At 37.0% G+C, this 13,233-nt stretch overlaps 1 protein-coding gene across 5 annotated transcripts in view; it reads left to right on the top strand.

The window, feature by feature from the left end:
• The first annotated feature begins 299 nt into the window (after window positions 1–299).
• The window catches only part of DPCoAC (dephosphocoenzyme A carrier), a 106,115-nt gene continuing 93,181 nt past the window's right edge, over window positions 300–13,233 (top strand). For 2 of the 5 annotated variants that reach the window (XM_067761990.1, XM_067761989.1), the window contains exon 1: window positions 300–884. The gene's annotated coding sequence lies outside the window, so the exon portion shown is untranslated. Of the gene's footprint in view, window positions 921–13,233 lie in introns of all 5 variants that reach the window. The other 3 variants (XM_067761992.1, XM_067761991.1, XM_067761993.1) reach the window with 2 other exon arrangements.

Genomic DNA, 13,233 nt, shown 5'->3' on the forward strand with positions numbered 1-13,233 from the left:
GCGTTATGGTATGGCACTATTAATCGATTACATTGATTTCCATAAGGTAGGTTCGATCAGCTGTTTTGTCAACATTAATTGGCCCTTTACTTTCTATCATTTTGGATTTTTTTTTTAAATTCTTGGTCCTAATAGTTTCTGAGGGTGGTTACCTTCGTAGGAACCATCTATCGTACACACTCGCACTCACAGGCTTGAACAATTTCGCCAAAAAAGGTTAGAGCGAGACAACACCAGCTGCACAAGCAACGAAATTAAACAAAGTGAATACGATGATAAATATCTAACAAAATAAACAATCAAAAACAATTGTGTAAAATGTTAGAACGCAATAGAAAAAGTTCGCCAGTTGAAGTTTCGTAATTTCTTTTTTATCAAAAAGAAATTTGTACGGAGCTTATCATTTTAGTTGAGTAAACGCAGAAGTCGTAATAAGCGTTGTGAAGACGTAAAATAATTTAATTTTTGTGCAGTGAAGCACGAAAGCAGTGCGTTGACGAAATTAAATACAAATTCACTAATAGAAATTTATAATTAAGGTGTGAACGAAAAAAGTGCTAATTCGGCTAAATCTTAGGAAAGGGTAAAGTCCCAGAATAACTTCGGTTCTTGTCACTGTATAAATTTATTTGCGTGGAAATGTGTTTTAAAATAAAATAACATTGAATAGAACTAATTGTTAGTGAAGTGTGGAAGTGTGTATATCGTCGAAAATAGATGCAAGAAGTATTTAGCTCAATTGGAGCCGGTGCATCCGTGGCGGAGTATTAGCCAAAAGTGTGTCTTAGAGATCCACAACCACCCACTTAACACAGGACAGCATCGTATAATCTTCTCTTAAATTATTACGTCCAAAGTATTACTTTACATTCGGCTGAAGATCGGTGAGTGTTACAATTCAGAATGTTAATTTGTCCGCCGTAAGTAAATTCAAGTGCAACTTTAACATGTAGATACTTAATTATATAATTAGCATAGTATATAATAAAATAAACATCTCACTTTTTTTAGTATATATGTAAATATACATATACATGAATCTAAGTATGTATGCATAAATATACATACATACATAAAAATTACAGCCTGCCTCAGTTCGATTGCGCTGTTTGTTTGGACGGATGAACATTCTAGGTGGACATACTTAAATCATTGTGAATCAAACTAAGTTTGATATCTTAAAGCCCCGACACATAAGCACCTTTTCAGATAGATGAGTTTAACACAAGCTTATCAGCCCAATTCTAAACGAAAATTCCGTGCGAGTTTTCTCCCTTCTCCCATTCCTCGTATTCTAAATAAAAATTCCTTGTGAGTTTTTTCACTTCTCCCTTTCCTCCTATTCTGAACAATGTTCGAAAAAGCGGAAACCGGTTATGGGAGAAAAGTAGGTATTCAGACCAATTCTAAATATTCTCGCGGAATTTTGTTCTCGCGGATTTTTTTATTCCCGCGGAAAAATTCCTCCAATTCTGTTCTCCTAGGGAGAACAATAATTGGGGAATAGGAATTTCGAATTTTCGAAATCAGCTGTTTTGTCAATTGAAATTTCGTTGCACATTTCTTATTTGGTTTAAAAAATTGAAAAGTTTAATTATTGTTGCAAATTTGTTGGAAATTAAGAAATAAAATATAAACAATGCACAGTATTTATTGCATTTCATGTGGTATTCACTGAAATGAGTAATGAATTGGTGCCACAGCAACATCAACAGCGGAACATAAGAAGAAGACGGCCGCAAAACAAAAATCTGCCGGAGTTGCCTGATTTCATTCAGCAAAGCAATTTTCTGGCAGCCAAGTTGAGTTGAATTCGTCCTTCGTTCCTTCGTCATATGGCAAAATCTAATTAAGCCTTATTAAAAAATCCTTGCGCAATTTCTGGATGGCTGCATCAAATATGTATACCAAGAGCTCTACCGTTGCTTATGATATACTTTTCGACTTAAAATAAAGAATATTGTGGTTGTAGTTGTTGTTGAATTAACAGTGAGAATATTGTGGTAGAATGTTCATAGATATTTTAGCACAAATTTGTACAAATAAGTGTTTTCTTAAAAGAACCAATTTCCTTTAACTATTTTGATGCATTTCCTTTAATTTAACTAGTGAAAAAACTCCTATGAAATGGCAGAGAAATCTCCCTCTCCCTCACATTCATAATACCTACTTTTCTCCCATAACCGGTTTCCGCTTTTTCGAACATTGTTCAGAATAGGAGGAAAGGGAGAAGTAAAAACTCACAAGGAATTTTTATTTAGAATACGAGGAATGGGAGAAGGGAAAAAACTCGCACGGAATTTTGGTTTAGAATTGGGCTGATTATGAATGTGAGGGAGAGGGAGATTTCTCTACCATTTCATAGGAGTTTTTTCACTTGTTAAATTAAAGGGAATGCATCAAAATAGTTAAAGGAAATTGGTTATTTTAAGAAAGAACACTTATTTGTACAAATTTTTGCTAAAAGATGTATTTATATTCTACCACAATATTCTCACTGTTAATACAACAACAACTACAACCACAATATTCTTTATTTTAAGTCGAAAAGTATATCATAAGCAACGGTAGAGCTCTTGGTATACAAATTTGATGCAGCCATCCAGAAATTGCGCAAGGATTTTTTAATAAGGCTTAAATAGATTTTGGCATATGATGAAGGACGAATTCAATTCAACTTGGCCGCCAGAAAATTGCTTTGCTGAATGAAAGCAGGCAACTCCGGCAGATTTGTGTTATGCGGCCGTCTTCTTCTTATGTTCCGCTGTTGATGTTGCTGTGGCACCAATTCATTACTCATTTCAGTGAATACCACATGAAATGCAATAAATACTGTGCAATGTTTATATTTTATTTCTTAATTTCCAACAAATTTGCAACAATAATTAAACTTTTCAATTTTTTAAACAAAATAAGAAATGTGCAACGAAATTTCAATTGACAAAACAGCTGACTTCGAAAATTCGAAATTCCTATTCCCCAATTATTGTTCTCCCTAGGAGAAGAGAATTGGAGGAATTTTTCCGCGGGAATAAAAAAATCCGCGAGAACAAAATTCCGCGAGAATATTTAGAATGGTCTGTATGAGTTATGGGTAGATTGCACGCATTTTTATGGTGAACGGTAGAATGAGCGACACTGGCGCCATCTGATATTGAAAAGCATAGTGTACAAGTACAAGTGTGTTAACTTCTTTCTGACAGGCACTCGCTTAAGTGAGCATAACGGGAAAATCTGGGTTGCCATTGTTGTTTCGGTTGAAAACGGTCAAATAGGGTTCTGTGCAGAGACCATGATTCAACTATATACAGGTTGGCTCATCTGTAAAGCAACAAAATATGTCTGTTCAAATTGTCAAAAGCTGTGTATTGTTGTTGGTGCGAATGGTATGGAATGGAAACATGCAACTTAGCAGTTTTTGTATGTGTAAGTAAAATGTTGCCAACATGCAATGACATAAATAAAATCAGCTGATGAGATGAGCCAACCTGTACATAATTGAACCATGGCAGAGACGTAAAAGATTGAAACAGGGTTTATGTAGTCACAAAAGTGTTGCTCCTGTTCCACAGCATTTTAAATTTAGATCATGGCGAAAAGTGTTCAGTTTAGAGTTATTCATTTTCATTAAAAGTTTAATTTATTACGGAGGGTTGCTCCTTTAAGCGTAAAAAGCAGAGAAAACGTAAAGTTTTTCTAATTATTGTGAAAAACTTTAATTTGAATTTCTGTACCCAAGTTTACTATATTTGTGTAACACAAGAATCTGGAGGTCAATTCCTTAACTATGAAAAACTGAAAATGTACACTTATCGAAAACTCATTTGCACACACAATTTTAACTTTGAATTTAATTGTGTTTTTATGCACAAAATTTTGAAACTAAAAACTAAATTTTCATTTGTCAGAAAAAATAAAGAAAAAACGGCCTAATGTCAAAAAACCCTATCGAAATACAAACTGGCTTGTGTATTTCGTGGGTTTTTATATTATCTTAATATATAAGAAACACGTGTCATACAATTGAGGCCAATGGACTCCTAAACTACTAACCCGATTTTGAATTTGTTTTGCACCCTGTTTGTAGTTTGATCTAACTTGAAATATAGGATAGGTTACTGGGTGACTAGGGTCTCGAGATATAGGCCAAAACGTGGATCCGGGTACCCCTAGAATGTGTTTATAGAATATGGATATCAAATGAAAGCTGTGGATGAGTGCTTTAGCAGAGGGTAATTTTCCTACCCCTGGGTGACTAGGGTATCGAGATATAGGCCAAAACGTGGACCAGTGGATGCCTAGACAGTGTTTATACAATATGGATATAAAATGAAAGCTGTTGATGAGTGCTTTAGTACAGAGTAATATATTATCCAGAGACGGACAGGCACTGGGATTAGGACTAGGACTGGGACTGAGACTCGGAGTGGGACTTGGACTGGGACTGGAATAAAATACATACCACCTTCTGGGACACGCAATAAGGGATGCAGAAGAATGAGAAGAAATTGAGAGAAGAGAAAAGAGAGAAGGAGATTGAGAAAGAGATAGAATGAGACGAAGATGGAGATAGATGAAGCGAAAAAGACGGAGGGAGGAGTGAATAAAAGGATTAGGAAAAAGTTAAGAGGGAGGGAGGCCAGAGTCAGACGGAAAAAGGTTATTAAAATGTATGCAGATTGGCCAAATTTAGGGCAGGACAACGTCTGCCGGGTCTTCTAGTACCTTTATATTAAGTCGCTTTCATTTTTGACCCACGGAAAAGTATTTTTCGGTAATTTCCCGTTGAGCTAGACACTTGATACTTAGAGCATAGTTCAGATCTGGGGAAGTTACAATGCAAGTGAAAAAAATCCGACAGGTCGCGCACGGGACGAGATATACAGAAAATTTATTTTAAAATGGAAATTTCGAATTTTAACTAACTTCTCGGTTATCCAGAGACTTGAAACTTAGCACATAGTTTGCGAGTCGATGGCACTACAATTCGAGGAAAACAATGCCGCCAGGTGGCAGATGAATCGAGATAAACGAAAGTCCCTGAAGGAACGCAGGGAATTTTGCGATCGATTTTTAGGTAACTTCCCGGTGAGCTAGAGACTTGGAACTTGGGCGTGAGCCACAACCCGGTGACAATGCAATATTTGATCAAAAAAATTTGGCTAGATGGCGCATGGATCGAGATATTAAGAAAACTAGTTTTGATTTGGGAATCTTTCAATCCATTTTCAACTAACTCCCCGGTGACCTAGAGATTTGAAACTTGGCACACAGTTCGAGACTTGGTGACAATACAACCTACAGAAAACCAAATTTCGCTAGGTAGCGCGCTAAGTGAGATAACTACAAATCCTTGCAAAACGAGGGGAATCTTGCAATCGATTTTATACTAACTTCCCGGTGAGCTGGAGATAAAGTATATCATACAAACTTGTTTGCATTTACAGCACCATTTTATTTGCAGGAGACTTTCACAGCTACAAAAATTAGGGCGGATTTACATAGGCGCTTTGGCTGTGTTGCATTCATTAATTCATCTGTCGGGCGAAGTATCGAAAAATTTATATAAATGCCTTCGTTGCGTGCCTACGCTTTGACAACGCCGTACGAAAAACAATGAAACACCGTACGTTATCATTGTTTTGAAGCGACCCAAGCGTTTATATAATTTTGCCCTTATGCATTTGTGTAAACAGCCTTAGAAGTGAAAATATTCCATGTTACACGTGTGGCGCTTTATATTTTGACTTTAATTTAAATAAATTTTGCTTTCCGTATGTTTCCGCATTGTTGCAGGCTACAAATCTTCTAGTATTCTTATTTACGCGAAAATATATGCAACTTTTTCATCTGTAAATACTACAAAGTTTTATTAAACTATTAAATGCAACTCAGCTTGCAGTACTCTTACGTACAAAAAATGCAACTCTAGACCTGAGATTTGCATCAGGTGAACGAGGCTGTTTGTAGTTTTGACGTTTATCGCTTAGTTGACACACTTGTCTAGGTACACTATGTTGAAAAGTAGCCATCATAGTGTACCTATACAAGTGTGTCAACTAAGCGATAAACGTCAAAACTATAAACAGCCTCGCTCACCTGATGCAAATCTCAGGTCTAGAGTTGCATTTTTGGTACGTAAGAGTACTTCAAGCTGAGTTGCATTTAATAGTTTAATAAAACTTTGTAGTATTTACAGATGTAATAGTTGCATATATTTCCGCGGAAATAAGAATACTAGAAGATTTGTAGCCTGCAACAATGCGGAAACATATGGAAAGCAAAAGTTATTTAAAATATAGTCAACGCCACACGTGTAACATGGAAAAATTTCACTTCTAAGGCTATTTACACATATACATAAGGGCAAAATTATATAAAACGCTTTGGTGGCTTCAAAGCAAAGTTAACGTACGGCGTTTCATTGTTTTTCGTATGGCGTTGTCAAAGCGTAGGCACGCAACCAAAGCATTTATGTAAATTTTTCGATACTTCGCCCGACAGATGAATTAATGAATGCAACACAACCAAAGCGTCTTTGTAAATCCGCCTTAATTTTTGTAGCTGTGAAAGTCTCCTGCAAATAAAATGGTGCTGTTAGTGCAAACAAATCAAACTCCTATATGACACTACTTTATTTTCTATGTATTTTTCTTGTATTTTCTCTTATATTTTTTGTCGAGGGAGTCAATAAGGTTTCAGTACTGGTGTAAGTGTGTAACTCTATTTAAAAAAACTAACGAAATACAAGAAAAATACAACGTAGTTCATTAAAAACAAACGAGCCAGTTGTATTTCGATAGGGTTTTTTGACATTAGACAGCTTTTTCTTTATTTTTTCTGTCAAATGAAAATTTTGTTTTTAGTTTCAAAATTTTGTGCATAAAAACACAACTAAATTCAAAGTGTAAATTGTGTGTGCAAATGAGTTTTCAATAAGTGTACATTTTTCAGTTTTTCATAGTTAGATTCTTGTGTTACACAAATATAGTGAACTTGGGTACAGAACTTCAAATTAAAAAGTTTTTCACAATAATTTGAAAAACTCTACGTTTTCTCTGCTTTTTACACTTAAAGGAGTAGCCCTCCGTAATAAATTAAACTTTTAATTAAAATCAATAACTCTGAACTGAACACTTTTCGCCATGATATAAAATTAAAATACTGTGGAACAGGAGCAACACTTTAGTGACTACATACACCCTGTTTCAATCTTTTACGTCTCTGCACAGAACCCTAATTGACCGTTTTCAACCGAAACAACAATGGCAACCCAGATTTTCCCGTTATGCTCACTTAAAGCCGTGGTTACTCACGAACGTACGTAGAAAAAACGTGTCAGCTGACACGACCTATCTTATGAGTGTGCAATGTAAACGAAAACTCACCGACGTGCAACGCCCGTACGTACGTAGCCCGGAACGTAGAAATCAAAACAATTTTGATTTTTTCCGTAAGAACGTGTCAGCTGATCGCTCTCTCACTAGACAGAGTTGCCTAGTAAACTTTTGTGCGCTAATTTTTGACCTTTTGCAATTTTATGCAAAAACGCCTAATTAAAGTTTGAAAAATTGTGAAAATAATTCGAAATAATTATGTAAAAGTGCTGATTATAAATATTTAATCTATTTATACTTATTTAATAGTATTCCGGCCTTTTACAATATCAAAAATTAAATTGGAAAAAGTTGATGTTTCCATAAGCATACATGCAAAATGGTCAATGGCAACAGTGCTTATCTGTAAACAATACACACACAAATATCTTATGTACATGTACACAGACGCACACATTGATTCCTACGGGCTTGAGAGTTCGGTCAAACGTGCTTCGTACGACAAACGTCCTTACGTACGGCACACGTCGGTGGGTAACTGCCGCATAATGCGGCAGTTACTCACGAACGTACGTACCAAAAACGTGTCAGCTGACACGACCTATCTTATGAGTGTGCAATGTAAACGAAAACTCACCGACGTGCAACGCCCGTACGTACGTAGCCCGGAACGTAGAAATCAAAACAATTTTGATTTTTTCCGTAAGAACGTGTCAGCTGATCGCTCTCTCACTAGACAGAGTTGCCCAGTAAATTTTTGTACGCTAATTTTTGACCGTTTGCAATTTTAAGCAAAAACGCCTAATTAAAGTTTGAAAAATTGTGAAAATAATTCGAAATAATTATGTAAAAGTGCTGATTATAAATATTTTATCTATTTATACTTATTTAATATGTATTCCGGCCTTTTACAATATCAAAAATTAAATTGGAAAAAGTTGATGTTTCCATAAGCATACATGCAAAATGGTCAATGGCAACAGTGCTTATCTGTAAACAATACACACACAAATATGTTATGTACATGTACACAGACGCACACATTGATTCCTACGGGCTTGAGAGTTCGGTCAAACGTGCTTCGTACGACAAACGTCCTTACGTACGGCACACGTCGGTGGGTAACTGCCGCATAAGCCGTAGTTACCCACGAACGTACGTAGAAAAAACGTGTCAGCTGACACGACCTAAAGCCGTGGTTACTCACGAACGTACGTAGAAAAAACGTGTCAGCTGACACGACCTATCTTATGAGTGTGCAATGTAAACGAAAACTCACCGACGTGCAACGCCCGTACGTACGTAGCCCGGAACGTAGAAATCAAAACAATTTTGATTTTTTCCGTAAGAACGTGTCAGCTGATCGCTTTCTCACTAGACAGAGTTGCCTAGTAAACTTTTGTGCGCTAATTTTTGACCGTTTGCAATTTTATGCAAAAACGCCTAATTAAAGTTTGAAAAATTGTGAAAATAATTCGAAATAATTATGTAAAAGTGCTGATTATAAATATTTAATCTATTTATACTTATTTAATAGTATTCCGGCCTTTTACAATATCAAAAATTAAATTGGAAAAAGTTGATGTTTCCATAAGCAAACATGCAAAATGGTCAATGGCAACAGTGCTTATCTGTAAACAATACACACACAAATATCTTATGTACATGTACACAGACGCACACATTGATTCCTACGGGCTTGAGAGTTCGGTCAAACGTGCTTCGTACGACAAACGTCCTTACGTACGGCACACGTCGGTGGGTAACTGCCGCATAACTTATGAGTGTGCAATGTAAACGAAAACTCATCGACGTTTAACGCACGTACTTACGTAGCCCGGAACTAGAAAGCAAAACAATTTTGATTTTTTCCGTAAGAACGTGTCAGCTGATCGCTCTCTCACTAGACAGAGTTGCCTAGTAAACGTTTGTGCGCTAATTTTTGACCGATTGCAGTTATTATATAAAAAGGCCTAAAGATTGTTTAAAATTTTGTTGAAATATCCTAAAATTATTATATAAAATTGTAGGTTACAAATAAATGAACTAGAAATTCTTTTTCAGTATTTGTTTCTGCCATTTGCACATGAAAATTTGTAATTCCAAAAGTTGATGTTTCCATAAGCATGCATGCAAAATGGTCAATGGCAACAGTGCTTTGCTGTAAACAATACACACACAAATATGTTATGTACATGTACACAGACGCACACATTGATTGCTATGGGCTTGAGAGTTCGGTCAAACGTATTTCGTACGACACACGTCGGTGGGTAACTGCCGCATTAAGCGAGTGCCTGTCAGAAAGAAGTCAACACACTTGTACTTGTACACTATGGTAGCCATCTCCCAAATTTTGTTACAAGCAAATCATAAGAAGAAGAATGTGACATTTGTTTTGGTTAAGGGTGTTGACACACTTTGCAAGTGAAATTATTTTTCCCACTGGTTAGTAAATTTTCTAACATTCTTCGCAAGTAAAAACTGTAATATAACAAATGAATACGACACAAAATATGTTAGCAAGTGTCTTTGTTGTATAGGGATAATGTTTATACCAGTGCTTTGCGAAATTTTTTATGCGAATGGGGAAGGCGTGATAAGCTTCAATTGCCAAGTCTGAAGTTCCTTCATATTTACAAACGCAACATCTTGGTTGATTGTGGGGATGTTATTGGAATGCATAAGCTTGTGTTAAGCGCACCTTTGTGAAAAATGTCATTGTGTCACGGCCTTAAGAGTGTTGGCACAGTTTGCAAGTGAAATTATTTTTCCCACTGGTTGGTAAATTTTCTAACATTTTGCACAATTAAAAACTGCAATATAACAATCGAATACGACACAAAATATGTTAGCAAGTATTTTTGTTGTATAGGGAGAATGTTTACAACAGTGCTTCGCGAAATTTTGTATGTGAATGGGGAAGGCGTGATAAACTTCAATTGCCAAGTCTGAAGTTCCTTCATATTTACAAACGCAACATCTTGGTTGATTGTGGCGAATGAATGCATAAGCTTGTGTTAAACGCATCTATATGATGTCATTGTGTCACCGCCTTTATCTGTCAACTGCCTGTCAGGATGTTCAATCCTATGCCAGGATGTTCAATATGGGAAATTCAAGGGGTTGTGTAGCGCAATATATAGCTTCTCCAACCCAATTGTCAACCTCACCTTCGGGCGGCGAATCCCGTTTCACTAACAGACGAGGCTCTGGCGACCCCAAGCTCCTCATGGAACTTGGGGGTGGGGAGGGAGGGATGGCCTGAAGGTTTAATGTGGCCATATAAATCGTCTCCGAGATGGTCGGGCCAGTACCTTAATTGTGCTGTGTTACCGGAGCGTACCGGATCTGTATCCGGCAAAGGACCATCACATCGATAACACTCCCCAAAGACTTCGGGGAGTAACCTTATCGCTACAACAACAACAACATGTTCAATATGGCTACTTTTTAGCGTTTTTACAGGGTATTCAATAGCTATCATCCGGTGGCAAAATCCTGAGCCAGATAAATAATTTTGCATGTAAATGCAACAACAACGATTTGAGCCAGATAAATCCAGATAGAAGTCTGGTTCAATTTGTGAGCCAGATAATTTGTTAATTACTTCTTTTTAGGTTGGCAACGCGGCGTTTAATATACCTACTTTTTCAAAAATAGATGTCGCTGCTTAGCCTTTCGCCGTATGAGTTAAATGAAAAACAGCGGCGACATCTGCCTATCATATTTCACGTGTGCGAAAATTTCACGACATCTGCTTCTCAAGTCTCTCAATGATCCAGAGCATTCCCGTGAGAATTGAGCGTGTTGTTGTTGTTGTTGTTGTAGCGATAAGGTTGCTCCCCGAAGGCTTTGGGGAGTGTTATCGGTGTGATGGTCCTTTGCCGGATACAGATCCGGTACGCTCCGGTACCACAGCATCATTAAGGTGCTAGCCCGACCATCTCGGGAACGATTTATGTGGCCACATTAAACCTTCAGGCCATTCCCCCCTCTCCACCCCCAAGTTCCATGAGGAGCTTGGGGTCGCCAGAGCCTCGTCTATTAGTGAAACAGGATTCGCCGCAGATAGGTGAGGTTGACAATTGGGTTTGGAGAAGCTATATATTGCGCTGGCAACCTGAAGGGTTGCGCTACACAGCCCCTTGAATCTGGTATTTTAGTCGCCTCTTACGACAGGCATACCTATCGCGGGTATATTCTGATCCCCTAACCCGCTGGGGTAGAATTGAGCGTGAGCCGGAGCTGTAAAACTCACTGAATGACGGCAAATATGGCGGCGCATAGGGCCGGCTATCTTCAGCGGGTGATAGAAAGAGATACAGAATGAGACAGCGATTGTCAATTACAAATAGGTGATTCAATCACTTTGGAATTTTGACGTCTATGCAGAAGATATCACACTTAGTTTGATTCACAATGACAAACCTTTGCATGGTGATGGAAATTTCCATCACAACATATACAGCCCAATTTTAAACGAAAATTCCGTGCGAGTTTTCTCCCTTCTCCCATTCCTCGTATTCTAAATAAAAATTCCTTGTGAGTTTTTTCACTTCTCCCTTTCCTCCTATTCTGATCAATGTTCGAAAAAGCGGAAACCGGTTATGGGAGAAAAGTAGGTATTATGAATGTGAGGGAGAGGGAGATTTCTCTGCCATTTCATAGGAGTTTTTTCACTTGTTAAATTAAAGGGAATGCATCAAAATAGTTAAAGGAAATTGGTTATTTTAAGAAAGAACACTTATTTGTACAAATTTGTGCTAAAAGATGTATTTATATTCTACCACAATATTCTCACTGTTAATACAACAACAACTACAACCACAATATTCTTTATTTTAAGTCGAAAAGTATATCATAAGCAACGGTAGAGCTCTTGGTATACAAATTTGATGCAGCCATCCAGAAATTGCGCAAGGATTTTTTAATAAGGCTTAAATAGATTTTGGCATATGATGAAGGACGAATTCAACTCAACTTGGCCGCCAGAAAATTGCTTTGCTGAATGAAAGCAGGCAACTTCGGCAGATTTGTGTTATGCGGCCGTCTTCTTCTTATGTTCCGCTGTTGATGTTGCTGTGGCACCAATTCATTACTCATTTCAGTGAATACCACATGAAATGCAATAAATACTGTGCAATGTTTATATTTTATTTCTTAATTTCCAACAAATTTGCAACAATAATTAAACTTTCCAATTTTTTAAACAAAATAAGAAATTTGCAACGAAATTTCAATTAACAAAACAGCTGACTTCGAAAATTCGAAATTCCTATTCCCCAATTATTGTTCTCCCTAGGAGAACAGTATTGGAGGAATTTTTCCGCGGGAATAAAAAAATCCGCGAGAACAAAATTCCGCGAGAATATTTAGAATTGGTCTGATAGCCATTGTGAATCAAACTAAGTGTGATATCTTATCTGTCAACTGCCTGACAGGATGTTCAATATGGCTACTTTTTTAGCGTTTTGACAGGGTGTTCAATATGGCAGCGCATAGGGTCGTCTATCTTCAGTGGGTGATAGAAAGAGATACAGAATGAGACAGCGATTGTCAATTACAAATAGGTGATCCAATCACTTTGGAATTTTGACGTCTATGCAGAAGATATCACACTTAGTTTCATTCACAATGCATATAGCGATCAAAAAATTTAGCACCAAACATATGTATTGTAGTTTTTTTGCATCTGGCATGTCTGTTGACATCTTATAAACAGTTGGTAACATCCCTGTTAAATAAAAAGCTATCCACGCCATCAATATAACGGTTTAAAGTTGACATTCTACAGTTTTTTGTGGCTGGAAGCAAAGTGCAATTTCGTGAATTTTTTTTTTAAATAATTTGAAAGATATTTTCATAATAAAGACAATTATGAGGCGTTGGATTT

The sequence above is a fragment of the Eurosta solidaginis genome, chromosome 1 (assembly GCF_040869045.1).
Source record: "Eurosta solidaginis isolate ZX-2024a chromosome 1, ASM4086904v1, whole genome shotgun sequence".
NCBI lineage: Eukaryota > Metazoa > Arthropoda > Insecta > Diptera > Tephritidae > Eurosta > Eurosta solidaginis.